Raw genomic sequence first — 23,205 nt, 5'->3', positions numbered from 1 at the left:
CATGGTGGGCAAGGGTGTGTGGGCCAAGGCAGTCAGGGAGGGAGCAAGGGCAGAAGCCTTGATTCCTGGATGCTTTCTGTCCTCCTCCTCCACCCTGGGCACCCCCACAAGAACCAGGCTGTGTATCTGAGTCCTAGAATGCTAGGAATGTGCCACAGCCTGATAGGCATGAAGCAGTCTGCAGAGAGGCAGAGGGAGTGTGCTCCCCAGGCAGAGGCCTGACAGTGCAAGGACTATCAGGCCTACAGGCTGGGCGGCCCCTCCCACCCTCCCTTGGCCTCAAAGGCTACAAAGGCTGCATTGACTGGGGTTTGGGTTCCTAGGCCTCCAGTAGCAGAAGGTGGAAGAGTGACAGTGTTACAATGTTGTCCTTGCCCAGCCTATTCCAGCTCATATTCCTTGGTCTCAGCTCTGGACGGATGATGCTAACATAGGTGACTGTTTCTATATCTTGGGGCAGAGAATGTTCTGGAATCCAGATTAGTTTTACCAATCCTTTCAAAGAAACAGCTCTTTGGTTTCATTGATGCTGTCTTTTTTGTCCAGTTTCTATTTGGTTTCTCTTATCTTTGCTATTTTCTATCTTCTTCCCCTATTCTGTGTTTAATTTGCTCTGCTTAGATTGATTTGAGACTTTCTTTTTTTTTCTAATATAAGGGGATTTCAAAAGGTTCATGGAAAACAGAATTTACAGGTTTATAATGATGCAAAATTTGAAATCCATGTATAGTTTTCTCATAATATGCATTTCTATGAAAATTTTTAAGACCCCTCCTATGAGAATTTTATGCTGTAGGTTCCCTTTAAGCATTGCTTCTCTGCATTCTCCACTAATTTTGATAAGCTGAGTTTTGATTTCTTTGCTTTCAAACTATTTTCCAGTTTCCCTGTGACTTCTCCCTTGTTCTTTTAGCTAGGAGTGTTTGGTTTAATTTTCACATATTTTTGAATATTCCAGATATATCTTTTATTGGTTTTTAACCTAATTCCTTAGTGGTCAGTATATATGCTCTGCATGATTTTAACATTTTCAAATTTATTGACATTTGCTTTTTGTCCCAGGACATGTTCTGTCTTGGTGAGTGTTCCTTGAAAAGAATGCCAATTCTCTTGATTTTCAGTGAAGGGTTGTATAAAACGTCAGTTAGGTCAAGGTGATTAAAAGTGTTGTTCAAGTCCTATATATCTTTATTGATTTTTTAAAAAAGTTTTGGTCTCCACGCACTATTAATTACTGAGAGAAGTGTTAAAATGTTTAAATGAAATAATGGATTTTCCTAGCTCTTATAGTTCTATTACAGATTTCTTTGTGTATTTTTACTTGTTTTGTTAGGTGCATATCCTTTCAAGAATTTTATGTTTTTTTTTAATGAATTAACCCCTTTATTATTAGATAACGCTCCTATTTATATCTAATCATATCTGTTGTTCTGAAGTTCACTTTCACTGGTAGTAAAATAACCATATCGGCTTCTCTTTGATTGATGTTTGAATGAAATTTCTTATTCCATCCTTTCATTTTTAATCTAGTTATAACTTTTTATTTATATATTTGGGTTTATCATTCAACCTAGCAACTTCTGACTTTATTTATTTATTTGGCAGAGAAAGAAAGACACACACACACACATGCACACACACACGGAAGGAGTGAGCCAGTGAAGAAATGAGCAGGAGCACTCCAGTCTTCTGGTTCATTCCCTAAAAGCCTTCCTGTCTGGGACTGGGGCCAGGCTGAAGCTGAGAGTTGACGACTCAGTCCATCCCATGTGGATGACAGGGACCCAGCCTCTTCATTGCCTGCTGACTCCCAGCATGCACTTTAGGAGGAAGCTGAATCCAGGAGCAGAGACAAGACCTGGACCCAGACACTTTGATATGGGATACAGGTGTCTTTTTGTTGTTGTTGTTAAAGATTTATTTATTTATTTGAAAGTCAGAGTTATACAGAGAAAGGAGAGGCAGAGAGAGAGAGAGAGGTCTTCCATCCACTGGTTCACTCCCTAATTGGCCACAATGGCCGGAGCTACGCTGATCTGAAGCCAGGAGCCAGGAGCTTCTTCCGGGTCTCCCACATGGATGCAGGAGCCCAAGGACTTGGGCCTTCTTCTACTGCCTTCCCAGGCTATAGCAGAGAGCTGGATTGGAAGAGGAGCAGCCAGGACTAGAACTGGCACCCATATGGGATGCTGGTGCTTCAGGCCAGGGCATTAACCTGCTGTACTACAGCACCAGCCCTGGTACAGGTATCAAAGGTGTCTTAATTGCTAGGCCAAATGTTCACCCCAACTTCTAGATTTAAGTGGAGAGTTTAGGAAATTTTCATTTAATAGAATTATTATGTTTGGGTTTAAATTTACCACCTTGTTATTATTTGTTTGTTCTATTTGTTCTTTGTTCCTTTTTCTTCTTTTCCTTTTACTATATTTGCAAAATGATTTCATTTAACATTAGATATACTATTTGGTTTGTGGGTTTTTTTAGTGGTGCTCTAGGGTTTAAAATGCATACCGGGGCCAGCACTGTGGTGTAGCAAGTAGGGCCATCGCCTACAGTGCCAGCATCCCATATGGGAGCTGGTTTGGGACCTGGCTGCTCCACTTCCAGTCCAGCTCTCTGCTATGGCCTGGGAAAGCAGTGGAAGATGACCTAAGTCCTTGGGCTCCTGTACCACATGGGAGACCCAGAAGAAGCTCCTAGTTCCTGGCTTCGAATCAGCACAGATCTGGCCGTTGTAGCCAACTGGGGAGTGAACCAGTGGATGGAAGACCTCTCTCTCTCTCTCTCTCTCTGCCTCTCCTCCTCTATGTAACTCTAACTTTCAAGTAAAATAAATAAATCTTTAAAAAAATAAAATATATACCTTCATCTTGACAAGATAAGCACACTCCAGGAGTAACCTTCCGTTTCTTCTCTCTCATCTTTTGTGTTTCTATTATAATATATTTTACTCCGAAGTCTTTTAAAAATCACATTATTTGTGCCTTAGAAAGCTAATTTCTAAAAATAGCTTTATTGTGTTATAATGTGTTTCCTGAAAGGCAAAGGAGGACCTTGAAGTACAGCATCAGTACTACTGTGTGCATACTGGCTCACCAACCTTCTCTAGGGAAGTTTACCATTACAAAGGCAAGCCAAGCTAAGCAAGTGAGTGCACTTGAATAGAAGCATGTTTTACGTCTTCCAGTAGATGCTGGGCTACTGCTGCGGACGAATCCATGGGAGGAGAGGCTCAAACTGTGAAGGGATGTCAGGTCAGCACGCTTTCTTGCATGGTGGGAAGGAGCAAGGGAGCAATTTTTCTGCTGTGTTCTTGGTGGTTTCCTGGCCTCTGTAGTAAACCTCTCCTTGAGCAAGCATTATGGGTCTCAAAATGTGTGATCCACAGACTAGAAAGCTCAGCTTCACCTGGGAGATTGATAGAAATGTAGACTCTAAGGCTCCACTCAGAGGCCCTGAAATGGAACCTTCATTTGTCAAGTCTTCAGATAATTTGTTTGCAGATTAAAGGATGCCAGAAACACTAACAAAATGCATACCTAAGGGCCAACTCTCGACAACAGGACAGAAAAAGACAGGTGTTTGCTTGTTGGAGAGTATGACTAGATGGAGGCAAATATTAATCTAGATAATTTGTATTTATAAGTACACTTAAAAACCATACTTTATTAAAAGTTAATGATTTTCATTTGATTTTTACTAGGAAGTAAAATTCTTGGGCATAGGATGAGGGTAGGTATGGGAGCATTGAAAGTAATCCTGGCTCTTATATGGGCTGTGCATTGTCCAGTGCTTGGGAATTGGAGCCCAAGGCAGCAGAATTTTAAGGAAGGTACCAGGAAATCACACTTGTCTTTGTGAGTTTGGGAAATTCCAATCTTGAATGTTTTAGAAGAGGGTGTATTTGCTTTGGAGATTTCATTATGCTTTTAAGGAATGCCACAAAAAGTTGATGAATGTAAAGATAATTTAAAAATAACATAATTAAACCAGTGCTTCGGAAAGTACATTCTTCCAACATCTCGCTTTCTCACATTCTTCCAAGCCCAATCGAATAGGATCAGGCTGTAGCTGAGGCCTGTGGGGGTGACAGGTTCTCGTGCTAGTGACAGCGCTGGAGCACCTGTGGCTCCCCTACCCCAGTGAGTGACTGCCCCTGCTCCCTGGCAGAGGTCCCAGGGTTTGACAGTAAGGGTGCTTCTGCGTCGTTGACATTTATCCTTTTACTGTGGAGGGTCTACATTGTGGGAAGTGTACATGCAGGGACCAGTGGATTGTCAGTATGGTGGTAAAGGAGAATTCTCAACCATGCTGGCCCTCCTGTGGAAAGTTAACCTGTGAAGTCAACCTCAGCCAGGACACTAAGAAGTGGCTTTCTGTTCTCTGTGACTCTGGCAGGGCTTATTTCTTTCCTCTCCTCTCCTCTCCTCTCCTCTCCTCTCCTCTCCTCTCCTCTCCTCTCCTCTCCTCTCCTCTCCTCTCCTCTCCTCTCCTCTCCTCTCCTCTCCTCTCCTCTCCTCTCCTCTCCTCTCCTCTCCTTTCCTTTTTAAAAGATTTATTTATTTCTTTGAAAGGCAGAGTTACAGAGAGAGGTAGAGACAGAGAGAGAGATCTTCCATCCACTGCTTCACTCCCTAGAGGGCTGCAACGGCCGGAGCTGCGCTGATCTGAAGCCAGGAGCCAGAAGCTTCTTCCGGATCTCCCACATGGGTGCAGGGACCCAAGTACTTGGGCCATCCTCTATTGCTTTACCAGGCCTTAGCAGAGAGTTAGATCAGAAGTAGAGCAGCCAGGACTCGAACTGGCACCCATATGGGATACTGGCACTGCAGGTAGTGGCTTTACCTGCTGTGCCACAGCGCCAGCCCCAGAGCTAATTCTGAGGAGCTGACTTATCTTCCTGATCAATTAGCCACAGATGGCCAGCCTACTTCACCCAGCTTACCAAGGGGACAGAGCTCAGTAGTGCTGCCCTGTCTCCCTAGGGTAACACAGATGTGAATGGGGACAGGAGGCTGAGGTAGTGCTGCACAGGCCTGGTGGGGCCGCGATACAGAAGTTGGGAATGCCCACGCGGGGCCTGCCCTTCACCTGGCAGGGAATGGGGAGCCACTTAAAGTCTCTGAGCAAGGCTGACAAATGGTAGTTTGGAACGATTCCCAGGAGGCTAAGCCTAGCTTTGGGTGAGGGGTGCATCAACAGGGGCAACCTGGGGGCACGAGACAAGTGAGAAGGCTGAGATCGGCACCTAAGAGGGGCGTGAGAATGGAGAGGAGAGGCCACTGCTGAGGACCAATCTACAGGAAGCTGGACATTCTGGGAACTTTGCAAATGTGGACACCTGTGCTCCACCCCAGAGACTGTCATTTACTGGCCATTGTGGAGCCTGGCAGTGACATTTAGATAGAGAAGATCCCTAGGTGGGGCTTGCAGGCACACAAAGTGAGGACTTGCTTTAAACTACCCCCATGTTACTGCAGGGGGACAAGGGGCTTCTAGAAAGGGAGGGGCTGGACTCGGGCCAGTGCCGTGGCTCACTTGGTTAATCGTCCACCTGCGGTGCTGGCATCCCATATGGGTGCCGGGTTCTAGTCCCGGCTGCTCCTCTTCCAGTCCAACTCTCTGCTGTGCCCAGGAGGGCAGTGGAGGATGGTCCAAGTGCTTGGGCCCCTGCACCCACTTGGGAAACCAGGAGAAGCACCTGGCTTCTGGCTTCAGCTGGGCGAGTGCAGGCTGTAGCGGCCATTTGGGGAGTGAACCAATGGAAAGAAGACCTTTCTCTCTGTCTCTCTCTCTCACTGTCTATAACTCTACCTATCAAATAAATTAAAAAAAAATCTATCTAGTGTGCTATGTTACATAGACAGCACCTTCAAAAAAAAAAAAAAAAAAAAGAAAGAAAGAAAAGAAAAGAAAGAAAGAAAGAAAGAAAGGGAGGGGCTGGACTCAAGGCCTTGGGTCTGGAATCCCAGAATGCTGACATTCAATTCAGTACATTCCATAGCTGAGGTTCTGGGGAAAGAATAAAAGGAATGGAAAACAGATTTGATGTGGAAAAGTCCTGGAAGGTCCTCTACTTCCAGGGTAGAGGAAAGGATGTGGCAAAGGAGACAGGACCTGGCAGAGAGGAAGGAACCAGCTGTGCGGAGGAAGTGGGGGAGGAAAGCCACTGCCCACCGGGGTGAGGTCTTTGGGGTTGACCATTGGGAAGTCACTGGAAGGCAGCATGGCTTCGTCATTTGCCTAGTCCAGGAGTCAGACTGCCAAAAGGCTTTGTGGAGCCATGTGAATGTATCCTGTGTCTCCAATAGTTTACCAGCTTTCTAACTTAGACACATTAATTTTTCTCTTTATGCCTCAGTTTTCTCATCTGTAACACATTTATAACATTAGGACTAGTAGACTTCCCATGAGCTAATACATGTAAAGCACTTATAATAGTGCCTAACACAGTGTGTGTGTGTGTGTGTGTGTGTGTGTGTGTGTGTATGTGTATGAGGCAGAGAGAGAGAGAGAGAGACAGAGAAATCAATACCCATTAATTTGTATTGTTGTTATCATTGGGATAACTTTTGTCATATTCCTCATTGGTTTCTGCCCTCAACCAGCATTCCCTTGGAATAATCTCCAAGTTATCTGTTGCTAGAGTGTTTAGAAACACTCCTGCAGCCATGCTGGCAGAGGTGAGGCTGACCTAACCAGGTCAAGTTTCACTGGGATCCTTTGTGATGAGATTGGCTACATTGGCATCTTAGCGTTTTATACCCTGTCCTGAATTTCAATAGCTCAGAACCACTAAATTAACCTAGTAATCATATTTTATCTGACTTATTTGGTTTTTTAAAATATTTATTTTATTTATTTGGAAGACAGAATTACAGAGAGAGGGCTTCCATCTGCTGGTTCACTCCCCAGATGGCTGCAATGGCCATAGCTGCGCCAATCTGAAGCCAGGAGCCAGGAGCTTCTTCTGGGTCTCCCATGTGGTTGCAGGGGCCCAAAGACTTGGGTCATCTTCTACTGCTTTCCCAGGTCATAGCAGAGAGCTGGATTGGAAGAGGAGCAGCCAGGACTAGAATCGGCACACATATGGGATGCTGGTGCTTCAGGCCAGGGCTTTAACCTGCTGCTCCACAGTGCCGGCCCCATTATCTGGCTTATTTGTAAGGGACTCTCTCTCACTGAAGAACAACATCCCTGTGTCCCATGATGTGGCAGTCTTTCTTCTTATTTCCACAGTGCTGTCCGTTATCCTATACCTGGTCCTCTATGAGACCCCATGCTCTAGAGACTGTACATTCAGTAGGGAAAGGGAAAGTGAGCCTGGAACTAGAAGGGGTGAAAGTAGAAGAGGGAGCTGGGAACTTGTACACCCAACAACACTCTAGACCACAGACATCCATGGACCACGGCCACTGAGGGATGGAAGTTGGGCTCAGAGGAGTGGTATCCAAATGACCTGGACACAAGCATCAGCAAGGAGTGGAAGTCTGTGAGCTGTGCTGTGCTCTGGCCACTGGGTGTCACCCTCAGCTTGGGTTTTTGGTATCAGGTTCCTGAAGGTTGTCTGATGAAGTTTCCATGCCTTCCTGTGTAGGAGCCCTTCCTGTACTCATCTTTCACTCCTAGAAGCATTTACAGACCACATAGGCAGAATATTAGTCCATTTTCTGAAACTATGATGAAATGCCTGAGACTGGGTACTTCATAAAGTAAAGAGGCTCGTTTAGTAAACCTCATAATTCTGGAGATTCAGGAGGATACCTCCAGCTCTGGTGAGGGCTACCCTGCCTGCACCACATCACAGCAGATGGCATTATGGAGGGAGGTTTGTGGTAGGGAGCCAGGAAGCCAGGGCAGCTGGGGATTGGCCAAGTTTGTTCTTTTATGAAGTCCTCTCATGAGAACTAATCCAGATCCCAAGATAAATATATTAATTCATTCTGAGGGCAGTGCCCCAGTGATCTAGGGACCTCCATGAGGCCCCACCTCTTAAAGGGATCTCCATCTTTTCACGTTGCTCTTCTAGGAACCAAGCTCCCAGCGCATGAACCCAGGGGTACAAACCATACCCAAACCATAGTAGGCAATATTTTGAGAATAAAATCACTGCAGAAAGCTGACTTTGATGGAAAGGGAAAAGTAGCCTATTTATCATGGAAGCAAGGAGAGTCTAGCATCAGTAACTAATCCAATAGAAGCTTGGAAATGAGCTGTTCAATGCATCAAGCAGACAGTCCCACCAAGGAGATATGGTCCTGGGTTTTGCCAGTGTGGCTGTAGGAATCTCAGATCTTTTGAAGGTGACAGAGCTTGCTTTTTCATATTATTTAAAAATTTTCTATCTATCTATCTATCCATCCATCCATCCATGTGTGTCCCCTTTATAGTCCTCTTGAATCATGCCCCCTTCCTTCCTCCCAGAGACATTCTCTTTTCTGATGACAGGTGTCTTTGCAGTTCATATTCTGATACTCTTATTAGTAATGCACATGTTCCTCAATAGTTAACAGGATGGTTCTGTGCATTTAAAAAATGCTTGCAGAAATGATCACCCAACACCCTTTACTTGTGTTTTCTATTTAATTTCATTCCCTTCCCATGTCTATTTTTGCTGATTAGAATTTTGCCGCTATCCTGAAAGTCGTGTCTTTGCAGTCAGTTTATCTTTTATCTGTTTTTCTTTAAGTTGTTGTAAGAACACTTGATACGGGATCTGGTTTTTTACAGGCTTGCTCTCATTATCTTTCATTTTCCACTCCTGTGGTGCGGGAAAGCACATGATTGAATTCAAGAAGACCAGTGTAGCTGGAACATCAGGACCAGGGTGAGATTCGCACAAAAAAGTTGGAAGGGAGGCTCTTAAAAATAAAAGTATGTGACAGTGAAGTAACAGGTGCTATTTTATTTGATATCAGTCTTTTGATACAAGTCACATGAATAGGGTAGATTAATTCAGTAGCTAAAACTCTTCTAATTACAGAGAGTACACAGATCCTAAGTGCATACATATGCCATCAAGGTAGAGGAATTCCATCACTAACAGTTGCCCCTTCTCAATTAATACCATCTCCCTACCCCTGTATCAGAGGGGACAAAAGATGAATTTTGCCCATTAGGCTTTGTAAGAATAGAATCACACAGTATGCACTTTTTTATATCTGGCTACCTTCTTCTATATAGTATTTTTGAGATATACCCACATTGTTCGTTATTTAGTGACCTATTCATTTTATCCATGGAGTACATGACATATGATATTCCATGCAGCTCATTTCTTTTTTTAAATTTTTATTTATTTATTTATTTGACAGGTAGAGTTGTAGACACAGACAGAGAGAAAGGTCTTCTTTCCGTTGGTTCACTCCCCAAATGACTGCTATGGCCGGCGCTGCGCCGATCCGAAGCCAGGTGCCAGGTGCTTCCTCCCGGTCTCCCATGCGGGTGCAGGGGTCCAAGCACTTGGGCCATCCTCCACTACCCTCCCAGGCCACAGCAGAGAGCTGAACTGGAAGAGGAGCAGCTGGGACTAGAACCTGGCGCCCATATGGGATGCCGGCGCCGCAGGTGGAGGATTAACCAAGTGAGCCACAGCGCTGGCCCCATGTAGCTCATTTCTACTCTGAACAGATTTGGAAAGCATCTCAATGGTCATATCCAACCCCAGAGCCCTGTGCTTGAAGCCTCCATAGAATCCTTCTTAGTCATTTATGGAAACATTGCCCTTGATGGGCATCAGGGTCTCCCAGAGCCACCCATCCTGATCTCATCTGCTTAACTCTTAACTCCTAAGATGAGATTAGTGAGCAAGGCAATGGCTCCAGAAAACAAACGTTCACTGCCTCTGCCTATTGAGAAAAAGGATGCAAGGCTGGAATGGCCTTGGTTTGGATGTCCTTTTGGTGCTCAACACTGCAGGCCACATTATCTTAAAAAAATTAAACTTTTCCATTTGTTTCAGGAATACTCAGTATTAATAACACAGAAGTTTCTTGGCATTCCAGAAGGATGAACTCCAGAGCCCATCATTTGTCCTTGTATTTCTTACTATTTAGGAAAACAGATAACCACTGTTACTTTCTGTCTTCTTTAAGAGAAGCAGGGACTCTTGAAAAAGCCATTTTCTGTGGCACAATTGAGAAACGTCAGGCAAAGCACACCCTGCATGTGTCTGCATGACACACATGGAAATATGTGGCACAGCGGCATGGCAGGGTATTTGGAATTTGCTGTTCCCAAAGTTTTTTGTCTGCATAAGGCAAAGAGCCTTTATCCATACCCATTCCTTTCCTTGGATTTATGATATACAAAGAGGACAGAAGACGGATGGATCATGCAAATACTTGGGAAAGAAATCTTATTTTTTCCATCTACGTGGCTTTTACTAAACTAATTCCCTCCATGCCAAAACTTTGAATTGAGCATGAGGAAATCATGGATTTTAACTGAACATAACTAGTGGGTCTCTCACTCTGCCCTATCCCCCTTCTGTAGTGCGAGAGAGGAGTCATCTGCCAGAATTGGAGGTAATATGCAATTCTTCACTTCAAAAATGTTACCACCTCTAGTAGTCTGTCTCATGGCCATTTCTACCTATGAATCAGACCTTAGAAAATAACAGTACATGAAGTTCAGTGTCATCACATAAATGCAGTCAAGAACTACAATGTCTGTACTCCACTGCCTGCAGATGGCCAAGGCTCACCATTGTCCACTCATCCTTCTCAGTGCCATAGCTCTCTATGGCTTTCCAATTAAGTTCTCCACTCACACCATCTCCTCCAATTGCATAGATGTAACTTTTACAGCAAACCAAAGATACCTGAAGGAGTACTAAAAGCACCAGGATCTTTGGATACCAGATACTTCGCTGTGCATCCAATCAATAAAAACAGTTCACAGCCTTGAAGGCAGTCTGAAGTTTGCTTGTTTGACCTTGATTTGTTTCTGTGTTTCTCAGAGGAACTGGACCCCTTGCTATGTAGATGTCACTGTCAGAGGCAACAACAATCCCACCTTGTGCAAATAGGCTGGTGGGCTGTAAAGCTTGTACATTTTTCTGGCTGGGTGCTGCAGCAGAAGAGTAAAGACCATAATGATTTTCTGAAGATGCTTCAGTGAAAATCCTCACCTCCACTCTAGTCAACCCAAGCCTAGGTTTGAAAACTTAGCTATGAACTCTCAGAGACCTTGAAAACCACAGACTTATTGTTGAGTCACAGACCTTGAAACAAGCTCTTTGTGTGACCTATAAAAGTGTATCAATTCTGATTTGACTAAGAATTGAAGACAGGCTGGCCCTGCGGCTCAATAGGCTAATCCTCTGCCTTGCAGCGCTGGCACACGGGGTTCTAGTCCCGGTGGGGCGCCGGATTCTGTCCCGGTTGCCCCTCTTCCAGGCCAGCTCTCTGCTGTGGCCTGGGAGTACAGTGGAGGATGGCCCAAGTCCTTGGGCCCTGCACCCCATGGGAGACCAGGAAGAAGCACCTGGCTCCTGCCTTCAGATCAGCGCGGTGCGCCGGCGGCAGCGTGTTGGCCGTGGCGGCCATTGGAGGGTGAACCAACGGCAAAAGGAAGACCTTTCTCTCTGTCTCTCTCTCTCACTGTCCACTCTGTCAAAAAAAATAAAAAATAAAATAAAATAAAAAATAAGAATTGAAGACAAATATGGGGATAGTGATCATGTGTTGGAAACTAACCAAAGCAAAGCAGTATCTTGAATCTTTTTTTCTGTTAGATAAGTCTATTGGTAGGTCATGTGACAGACACATGGTGGCTTCCTGGTGATATACGGCAGTGAACTTGTGCTTTGTCATTCTGATAACACTTGATTTTCTCACAATTTGAGAACAGCAAAACTCAACAGTGATACACATTTCTCTGCACTGATTTTTAAAATTAAAGATTCTTTTTTAAAAATATTTTATTTATTTATTTGAGAGGTAGAGTTACAGACAGTGAGAGGGAAAGACAGAAAGAAGTCTTCCATCTACTGGTTCACTCCCCAGATGGCTGTAATGGCTGAAGCTGGGCCAATCTAAAGCCTGGAGTCAGGAGCTTCTTCCAGGTCTCCCATGTAGGTGCAGGGGCCCAAGTGCTTGGGCCAACTTCTGCTGCTTTCCCAGGCCATAGCAGAGAGCTAGATCAGAAGAGGAGCAGCCAGGACTCAAACTGGCACCTATATGGGATGCCAGCACCACAGGTGGAAGATTATCTTACTGTGCCACAGTGCCAGCCCCAAAATTAAGTGTTCTTGACAGTGTTGTAGTATATCATCTATCTGGAGGAAGCAAGCTACTTCACAAAGCTGTTCTGTGAGGTTGTCATTTATTGCCATGCTACCTGTACATATGTAAAGTAGTGTTATCTGTAACGTGGAAGCATCTACAATCCCCAGGGGTATGTGTGTATTAGTTTTTACTTACTCCAATCATGAACTTGGATATACACTGAAATAAGACCTACATACTGCAAGAATCATCTTACAGGAAGGGGATACAGCACCCTCAACAACTAAAACTAGATCAATAAACAACTGCTGTTCAAAGAACAGTTTCAACAAGGATACCACATATTCAGCATTGATCTGCCTCCTCTCGTCTCAAGTAGGCATGACTATATCCCATTTATATCTCATGGAATATATGGTAAAAGTCAGTCTTATTGATGGAAGGTTAAGTAAATACTTCAGAAGTAAAGGAGAGAGGGGCCAGGCACTGTGGTGCAGCAGGTTAAAGCCCTGGCCTGAAGTGCCGGCATCCCATATGGACACCAGTTCTAGTCCTTGCTGCTCCTCTTCCAATCCAGCTCTCTGCTGTGGCCTGGGAAAAGAAGTAAAGGAAAGAATCTGTATGCTGATATCTGCAGCATTCAGAATCAAGACTGACTGACACATTCACTAATGAATATTATCTTGTAGACTTAGAATCACTCCCAGACCAGGAAGAAGCACCTGGCTCCTGGCTTCGGATCGGCGCAGTGCCGGCCATAGTGGCCATTTGGGGAGTGAACCAATGGAAGGAAGACCTTTCTCTCAGTCTTTCTCTCTCACTGTTACTCTACCTGTCAAAAAAAAAAAAAAAAAAAAGAATTACTCCCGTATCATCCTGTTCTAATTAGGTTCTTGAGTGTTTTTCAATACAATGTGCATATATGCTACTCAAATTTGCATTTGCGTAGTTCATGACAGATGAGTGAACATCTGATGTTCCGTGAATTCTCTAAAGTATCTGTGTCCTTTGATTCTGAGGGGTGGGATCCTGTCTGGCACCCAACACACCGGACTCCTAGGGTGTAGCAAGCAGTGGTAGCCAAGGTTGAGTTATCCTAAAACTTTTCAAGTGAGGTACATGTGTGATAAACTTGCTTATTTTCTTGTCTTCTACACACATGCAGATATGTGTAGGGTAAGTTGATTCTAATCATGGTAGTAGGCAGGTGTTGTTTGACTACAGGGCTTGGGGTTGGAGCTGTATGTGTGTAGGTCACGTCTTTTTTGACAAATGATGAGAGCTACTACAGGTCCTTGTGCTAATTGGAATGTTCAAGAAAGTTCATCTCTGCCAATTAATAGCAATGAGACTTTGGAGAAATCAGCTGTCTTTTCTCAACCAGCTCTTTTCTCACCTATAAAATAGCAGGTGCAAACCATAGGTCATGGATGTGGTGTAAGGATGTAGTGGGATAGAGGAGCTTCACCAACAGGGAATTCCTAGGCAATTATCAGTCTTTACACAGTTATTTGTGGATTCTGATCTGTGAGGAAGCCAAGGGTCCTGTCAGTTGATTTTCACTGACAGCCAGACTGTTGCAGCAGTGCTGCTCCCTGCTGGTTAAGAGTGTAAATTTACTTTTGTGTGGAGCAAAAGGTGACAGGAGACTTGGGCATTTAGACCTCTGAATTCCATTCCTGGGCCTGCCCCTCATCCCCGAGAAAGAAATCACTGGGGCATTATTTGCTGAAATACATTATGATTATTTAATACGGATTTAAAAAGAGCTCTTCAAGTACCCTACATCCAGAGATTTTGATTTGTTGGGGCTGGGAAAGATCTGGGCATCTGAATTTTGATAAATGTCTCCAAGGGAATAGGCTATGCACTGTCTCCTGACCTGGAAGGTTGGTGTAAGCCTGAGACCCATTAATAGAACTGCAGAAAGTGGAACAAAGGAGTAGATGGTACTGAATTCAGCAACTGGGCTGACTGGATCCGGCTCTGGGAACTTCCCTTCTAGGGAACTTGGACAAAATCTTCACAGAAGTAAGACCTGAATGATTGCGGATTCCATGCTGTGTCATGTGGGGAAAAAGGGAAGCAGTAGAAACGTTTGTCTGCCTATAGTCATCCACTGAAACTTGTCAATGGAAACACTTAGAAAAGGAAACACACCTGCACACATCTTCCTTTGTATGAAACAGATATGTTAGATCATGAAGCCAATGCAATGATGAAAATAGTTGAGCATAGGACTTCATTTTGCTTTCTAAAGTTAACTGCTTGCAAAACTCATGATTGTAGAAATGGAGAGCAAGGAGACATGCAGCCAATGTGGCCTAGGTGAGGCCTTTGCTCTGTTCATCTTTGAGGGCAGATTTATCTGGTTTTACTGCATTTGTTTCCATGTGGTCTTTGTGGTTGGAGCTGAGATTTTGTCTATTGTGAGTGATTGGTGCATTCTGCCCATCTAGGATCCTCTTCCTTCTCATAGTCCTCAAGTTCCAGGTACTTGAAGAATGCTCCTAAGACAAGTAGAATGTATTTGTACACACACACATACTCACTTGCAAGATTTGCACAAGTAAAAGGCAAACACAGCATTTTGTGGAATAGGACTTTAAAAAAAAGCCCTTAATTTCGGTTGCTATTGTTTATGAAGAAGAAAATAGGTCATAAAGTAGACAACTCAAAACTGACGGGGCCTTGGGTCTTCTAACCACAAATTTAAGGCCAGCTTGAATACTGGAGGTAATTTGAGATCTATCCTTGACGCTCTGAAGACCCACTTCATTCTCTGTAACTGCTTAATAATCACTCCCATACTGATGGGCATTTAAGCTCTTTCCATTTCTATTTCCAGGGATGCTGCCCTTGCTTCCTGGCACAGGTTCCTTGGTGGTCAGGTGTGAGGGTTTCTCCAGGAAAGAAACTGAGGATCAGTGGTTAGTCTGCTCCTTCCTTTCTAATCCACTGTGCTGGATGCCTGCAAACCTGGATTTCCCTGAGGTAAGCTCACCTGAGGAGAAATTACTTTCCCTGGGAGTGGTAGGGAGTGTGGGCCTGAGCTTGGATCATGAACTTGGCAAGCATTCACATAGTCATACATGCATACACAAATACACACATATGAACTTATCCCAGCCTGCTCACTAGGGGACCTAATTTTAAGTCATACACTGTTATTCTTTTTTTTTTTAAAAGATTGATTCATTTGAAAGGCAGAATTATAAAGAGGAAGAGGCAGAGAGGGAGGGAGAGAGGTCTTCCATCCACTGGTTCTCTCCTCATATGACCATGATGGCTGGAGCTGGGCTGATCCGAAGCCATGAGCCACGAGCTTCTTCCAGGTCTCCCATGTGGGTACAGGAGCCTAAGGACTTGAACCATCTTCTACTGCTTTCCCAGGCCATAGCAGAGAGCTGGATCAGAAGTGGAGCAGCTGAGACTCGAACCAGCGCCTGTATGGGATGCTGGCACTGCAGGGGGTGGCTTTACCCAGTACTCCACAGTGCTGGCCCCACACCAGTTATTCTTAACATGTTTTGTTGAGGCACACTGACCTGAAGAGTCCTAAGGTTTGAGATTTCCCACAGGCTTTGCCCCCAGATTGCCCTAAGTGTTGAATAAATGGCTTGGTTTCATGTCCTCCAGTTTCTTCAACTTTAAAATGGGCTTGGAGGAGAAAGGGTGGAGGGACAGACACAGAAGTGTCCTTTAAGAACACTTCGCTGCTGACTTCCAGGGTAAGGCATCAGCAGTCTGCCCTTGACCTCTGTTTGCTGTGGGAGCCAAGAGATGAATGGGGAGTTGATGTTTTGGAAATTGCAGTCAGCTCTCCAGGGTGAGGTCAGAGCCAGCAGCGTGGTGACCTCTGTCCTGGCGTTCAGCAGCCCTGCCTCCTGGAGTTGCTTCTGCTGGTTCCTCAGCTGATCCCTGGTGAGAGTGCATTTCACGTACTGGAAGAGGAAAGTCTAGAGAACAACTCACCTGTGGCTCAGGAACCTGCATTTGTCATGGATGCTGGCTATCCTTTTGCAGACACCTTTGTTCAGTCTTTGTGACACAGCAGTAAAACAGTGGTGAGGACAAAAGTCCTGGGGTCACACTGTCTGGGTTCCAGTCCTGACTGTGCTGTACCCTGTTAGCTGAGTGTGCTGTGGGAAATCATTCAGAGTCTTAGTTGTTTTTTTTTTTTTTTTTAATTTTATGTAGGTGGGATAAAACATAGACTTCTCTGGAGTATATCATAAGAATCCAGTACACACTTATTAAATATTTACAACAAACATGGATTTTAAGGTAACCAATAACGTTTTTTTAAATAAGTGGGCAAGGGGCCAATCCTGTGGCGCAGTGGGTTAAAGCCCTGGCCTAAAGCTCCGGCATCCTGTAAGGGCTCCGGTTCTAGTCCTGGCTGCTCCTCTTCAGAACCAGTTCTCTGCTATGGCCTGAGAAAGCAGTAGAAGATGGCCCAAGTCCTTGGGCCCCTGCACCTGCGTGGGAGACCTAGAGGAAGCTCCTGGCTCCTGGCTTCGGATTGTCTCAGCTCTGGCCGTTGGGGCTATCTGGTCAGTGAACCATTGGATGGAAGACCTGTTTCTCTTTCTCTTTGCCTCTCCTTCTCTCTCTGTGTAACTCTGACTTTCATGTAAATAAAATAAATCTTAAAAAAAATAAATAAGTAGGAAAATGCATAAATAAGCTAGAAGTTAAAAGGCTTATTTTCTGGTCACATTTCTATCTGGTTCTCTTCATCTACTGTTCATTCTCTTAATGCCTGCAACAGGTGAGGTTGGACTAGGCAGAAGCTAAGAGCCAGGAACTGCATCTGGATCTCTTGTGTAGGTGGCAGAAAACCAAATACTTGAGCTGTTATTCTCTGCTTCCCAGGCATATTAGCAGGGAGCTGGATTGGAAGCAGAGTAGACAGAACTTGAACCAGTGCTCTGATATGCAATGCAGGCATCCCAAGCGGTGGCTTAACCTGGTGTACCATAAGGCCCACACCTCTTCCCCCTTGTATCTGCGTGTCAAAATTCCTTCCTTTCAGGCTTCAATCACAGAGCACTTCTCCATGAAGCTTCTTTACTTTTCCCACTGAGAAGCGCTTTCTTCTTATATTCCCAATTTATCTTTATATATTAACAATACTCAAGTTTATAATTCTAGTAGAGACCTTTCTCTGAAATGCTGGACTTGAATATTTTATTACCCATTAAATATTTCAGGTGGATGTCTTTTGAAGAGCTTTTGTGTATGTGTATATATATATATATTAAGATTTATTTTATTTATTTGAAAGACAGAGTTACAGAAAGAGGTAGAGACAGAGAGAGGTCTTCCATCCGCTGGTTCACTTCCTAGTTGGCCATAATGGCCGGAGCTGCACCTATCCGAAGCCAGGAGCCAGGAGCTTCTTCCAGGTCTCCCACATGAGTGCAGGGGCCCAAGGACTTGGGCAATTTTCTACTACTATCCCAGGCCATAGCAGAGAGCTGGATCAGAGGAGGAGCAGCCGGGACTAGAACCGCCGATGCTGACGCTTCAGGCCAGGGCATTAACCTGCTGTGCCACAGCACCAGCCTTTGTATATTTCTTGTTGTGTCATACCCCCATCTCAGTTTGTGACATCCCACACTCCAAGTGCTCAGGGTTTTGTTCCACCACCCTTCCCACACATACAGCAATTTTGCCCCTACCTTCCAAAAATCAGAATTTCATCACGTCTTACCACCTCCACTGCTACTACATAAGAGAAAAATTCAGAGATTCCCTAAATTTACTTCTAAATTCCGGAGAATGGAGGGGCAGGTAGATAAAATAAGCTGATCAGTGAAGAAGTTCAGGCTAAACCAACCAGAAAACTGCTCCACATTCCTAAACATGAAGTGAACCCTTGGCTCAAAACCCAGGAGCTTAACCATCAAAGTGTTATTGCATCCTGCTTCCAACTCCAACCAATCAGGAAGCAACACGGACTTCTCCTTATGGGCTGTCCTCTTGTTCCAAAACTTTGCCTGATTCATGTCTTGTCCCTTTTCTCTATAGCCAATATGAGATCATAAACTCTGGAGTCTTCTCTAGTTAAGCTTTTTCCTCATTGCTGCATAAGAATATCCAGTGATAAATGTCTCCTACTGCAACTTATGCATCAGCATAGTTGATTGCCTTCTGGTTTTGAAACACTTTCCTCTTTTGAATTCTGTAACCCCATACTCTCTTGATTCATATAATCTCACTGGCTACCCTTATCAATCTCTTTCACTGGTTTCTCCTCCTCTATTATTCCTGTAAGAATCAGTGTTCTTGCTCAAGGCTCAGTCTTGATTTATCCTCTACATTCTATCCTCTGCTGATTCCTTTAGGATATCTCATCCAATCTCATGGCTTTAAATACCCACTACACTAACAACTCCTAAATGTATACTTTCAGCTTATAAGTTACCCCTCAACTGTAAACACCCATCTTTACTTGGATGTATCATAGGACTCTTAAATTTCACATGTGCAAGACTAAACTCTGGCCGGCGCCATGGCTCAATAGGCTAATCCTCCGCCTTGCGGCACTGGCACACTGGGTTCTAGTCCTAGTCGGGGCGCCGAATTCTGTCCCGGTTGCCCCTCTTCCAGGCCAGCTCTCTGCTGTGGCCCGGGAGTGCAGTGGAGGATGGCCCAAGTGCTTGGGCCCTGCACCCCATGGGAGACCAGGAGAAGCACCTGGCTCCTGGCTTCAGATCAGCACGGTGCGCCGGCCGCAGCGCACAGTGTGCCAGCCGTGGCGGCCATTGGAGGGTGAACTCTTGGTTTCAATTCACAAAGCTTCTCTTCTCCCAGCTTTTCAAAGCTTTTCAACACATGTCTTATGCAGTGTTCTGACTGTTCCTGTGGAAAAAAACTTAGGGATACCACTGATAGGAATTTTTATTTAATACATTCAATAATCAACACATCCCATCCCAATGGCTCTTTGTGGTGCTTAATTTTGTGTGTCTACTTGGCTAGGTGATGTTTTCCAGTTGTTCAAACCACTGATCCAGATGTTGCTGTGAATTTGCAGATGCTCATCAACTTACAGTGTGGTTATGGCCCAATAAATGCATTAGAATCTGAAAATATTTCAAGTTTAAGATGCATTTAACGGCCAGCGCCCTGGCTCAATAGGCTAATCCTCCGCCTTGCAGCGCTGGCACACCGGGTTCTAGTCCTAGTCGGGGCGCCGGATTCTGTCCCGGTTGCCCCTCTTCCAGGCCAGCTCTCTGCTGTGGCCCGGGAGTGCAGTGGAGGATGGCCCAAGTGCTTGGGCCCTGCACCTGCATGGGAGACCAGGAGAAGCACCTGGCTCCTGCCTTCGGATCAGCGCGGTGCGCCGGCTGCAATGCACCGGCTGTGGTGGCCATTGGAGGGTGAACCAACGGCAAAGGAAGACCTTTCTCTCTGTCTCTCTCTCTCACTGTCCACTCTGCCTGTCAAAAAAAAAAAAAAAAAAAAAAAAGATGCATTTAACATGTCTATACCTTAGCTACTAAACATCCTAGCTTCGCAACATGGGGCCCTGCTCACCTTCATGATTGAGGAGTAGGAGTGGTAGCTCACTGCTGCCATCTAGCAACAAAAGACAGTATTTTACTGAATATTGCTAGCCAAAGAAATGATTAAAATTCATAAAATGTTTTAAAGATTTATTTATTTATTTGAAAGTCAGAATTATACAGAGAGAGGAGAGGCAGAGAGAGACGTCTTCCAACCAATGGTTCACTCCCCATTTGGCTACAACAGCCGGAGCTGCGCTGATCTGAAGCCAGGAGCCAGGAACTTCTTCCAGGTCTCCCACGTGGGTGCCAGGGCCCAAGGACTTGGTCCATCTTCTACTGCTTTCCCAGGCCTTAGGAGAGGGCTGGATTGGAAGTGGAGCAGCCGGTTCTTGAACCAGCACCCACATGGGATGATGGGGCTTCAGGCCAAGGCGTTAACTTGCTGTGCCACAGTGCCAGCCCCAAAATTCAAAATTTAAAGTACAGTTTCTACTGAATGTGTATTGCTTTTGCCCCCTCATAAAATAAAATAAAAATCATTACATTTACCATCATACGTTGAGGATCAGGTGTGTTTTTTAATATGATTAGCATTTAAATCAGTGGGCTTTGAATAAAGCAGATCACTCTCCAGGGTGTGTGTGGGGGGAGTAGGGGTGTGTGTGTCATCTGATAGGTTGATGGCATTAGGAGCAAACACTGCGGTTTCCTGAAGAAGAAGTCCTCCTCATGACTGCAACACAGAAACGCTGCCTGAGTTTCTAGCCTGCTCCTCTCTGATTCAGATTTAATACTGCAGTGTCATTGGCTTGCTAGCCTGCTCTATGGTTTCTGAATCTGCCAGGCCCCTCAGTTGCATGAACCAATTCCTGAATATCTGTCTGTGTGTATATCTACCTACCATCTGTTTGTCCATCTTTTGTTAGTTCTATTTCTCTAGAGCTAATGTACTCTTCTTTCAAAATATATCAAATGCCTGAGCTCGTCTTATCACCTCCATTGATACCACTCTGGTCCAAACCATCATCATCTCTCTGCTGGAGGTTACAATTTCTTCAGACCTGGAATACCACCATCTATGGCCTGTTTTCCATGGAACAGCCAGGGTGACAGTTTAGAGGTTGTAAGTCCATCATGTTATTCCTCTATTTAGTGTCTTCCATCTCATTCAGAGAGTGCCCAAGTCCTTAGATAGCCTTCAGTGTCTTGCGCAATGTAGCCTTCTGCACTTTTCTCTGACCTCAACTGTATACCCTCCCCTACTTTGCTACACTCCAGCCACACATGCTTTTCTTCAACAAACCAAGAAAGTTCATGCCCCAGGGCCTTTGTTCCTGCTGCTCTCTGCTTGGAAATCTCTTTGTTGTGATAAATTCATCTGAACTTCCAGCAGAATAGTGCTGATTTCTTGAATCTCAAAGAATGCAGTGAGTTCATCCAGAATGGACTATTCATTTCAGACTTACCGAGATATATGTCTCAACCTACTGCCTTTGGGTGCCATCCATGACATTGGCCTGAGGATCCTCCCAGTGGTTGGCCTCAATTGTGTAGTTTCTGATTATAGATTCACCTGTATAAGACTGGTGTACAAACAAGTCAAGGAGAAGTGGGACGTCTGAGTATCCTTTAGCCTGTGTAAGTTAGACCATTGCTTATTGTCACTGTCAGATTCGCACGTACCTGCACAAGTTCTGAGTGGCTGTTTTCAGAAGGAACTCTTGCTCTTTCATCTTGGGCCCAAGAAAGCATACTAATTCATACTTAAAACACTGTTCTTTGGTGAAGGAAGGGCAAGTGACACATTATAGGAAGTGGATACTTTAAATAGATGTGTACAGAGAAAACATCCTCTGTGGGGGCAGTGTGATCAGAGACCCTGTGCCTCCTCTGCCCATCCTCCCAGTCCTCTTCTCCTGGGCCTTTGTTTCAGAAAAACCTGATGTATAAGAACTGGTCCCCAAAAGCAGAAGGTGGAAAAGACCAAGATTAATTCATTAGGGCATAAATCATGAAAAATTTATAGACAGAAGCATAGTGTTGGGCAGCTGCAAGAGTAATGGATCCCTGTGCTACAGAGTAGGAGAATAGGGGTTTTACAGGCAAAGGTGATTGCTCTGTGGCTAACTGGAATGCACCTAGGATTTCTCAAGAAATATTAATCTTCATAAGAGATATTCAAGACATCAAATAAAGAGATGTTTCAGGTGTCAAGTAGGAGCAGCAGGTTATCTGAATGACTTCCCTATCACACAGGGTTTGGGATGACTGACAGGATCACCTGAAAGGCAAGACAGCTGTTAGAACTGAGATGGCTGTGCCGTGTCAAGCTGGATCCCTACAGCCTCACACAAATGGTCAGCTGGCTCCAGAGGTCTCAGTGTTAGATCACCTGTTCCTTCTCGTGGTGCGTCCTGGTAGTTGTTGAAGACACCCATATTTCAGGAATGAGATACTCCTGGGTTATGGGATCACCTAGATATGGATCAAGTCCTGTACCTGACATTCATAAATGGAGGGTGAGGGAGAGCTTGGGTAAGTTATGTGGCCCTCTTCTTCCATTTCCTCATTTGCAAAATAGAAGTAGCAGCGCCTAGCTCATGGGCTGTTATGGGATTCAAGTGATGCATGATAAGTACCTGGCTCATAGAAGCACTCAGTCACTGCATCTTGTTCACGGTGATTCAGCACCGGAACTGAAACTGGACCTCAGAGACCCATCTAAGGCCTGTTCCCTGGGCCTGAGCCGGAGCTTGCTGTGCCCACTCCTGACCCCTCCTGTGAGACTGACCCCAAATCCTTCCTTCACATTGCTGCCTCAATGCTCCTCCCAGAATATAAACTTGGTCAGGCCATTACTCTCCTTAAAATGCTTGTGAAACTAACATCAAGTTTGGCCTTCAATTTGTCTGCAACACAGGCCTGTCGGGACCCACCTCCCCTTGGCCTTCACCTCTTTGTTGTTGGACAGCTTGCCTCGGACCTTTGCTGTAAGGCATGAGGGACACGCTGGGGGATCGTGATCCTGGAGCTTACTCACTGGGGCAGTCATGCTCTGCCCAGCCTCTGAGATATTCAGCCACCTTTTCCCCATCTCCTTTGTGCTATTTCATGGGAGGTTTTTCTGAAATTCAGACACACTGTGTCAACTGCATTCCCCTGCTTTGCTGCCTATTTGACATAGAATAAAGGTTAGTTTGGTGGGACCAGTTTTTCATGCTTACCTGTAACTTAAATATATTTGGTCCTCCAACTTCTCATCTGGAAAGTTCTGGGCTACATCAGATGACTTCCTGGGTTCCTTTCCACCAAGTCTTTGGGAACGGTAGCTAGGGCTTTGCGGGTCATCGTCAGCGAGGAGTTGGCTCCTTGAGGCTGCTGGGGTTGAGGTGAGACACTGCCCACAGCTCTCACTTGGTCACACAAGGGAGGCTTTGCAGAGAGGGCTGGGTGGG

At 44.9% G+C, this 23,205-nt stretch overlaps 1 protein-coding gene and 1 pseudogene across 1 annotated transcript in view; one reads left to right on the top strand and one right to left on the bottom strand.

The window, feature by feature from the left end:
* Nucleotides 1-10,467: 10,467 nt before the first annotated feature.
* LOC138850089 (kelch repeat and BTB domain-containing protein 2-like) lies at nucleotides 10,468-22,844 on the bottom strand (annotated as a pseudogene).
* SH3TC2 (SH3 domain and tetratricopeptide repeats 2) overlaps nucleotides 15,088-23,205 on the top strand; it is a 100,800-nt gene continuing 92,682 nt past the window's right edge. The window contains exon 1 of the mRNA XM_051843483.2: nucleotides 15,088-15,224. The gene's annotated coding sequence lies outside the window, so the exon portion shown is untranslated. The remainder of the gene's footprint in view (nucleotides 15,225-23,205) is intronic.

Source organism: Oryctolagus cuniculus, chromosome 6 (assembly GCF_964237555.1).
Source record: "Oryctolagus cuniculus chromosome 6, mOryCun1.1, whole genome shotgun sequence".
In the NCBI taxonomy this organism is placed as follows: Eukaryota; Metazoa; Chordata; class Mammalia; order Lagomorpha; family Leporidae; genus Oryctolagus; species Oryctolagus cuniculus.
This window is presented reverse-complemented; position numbering and strand designations above follow the sequence as displayed.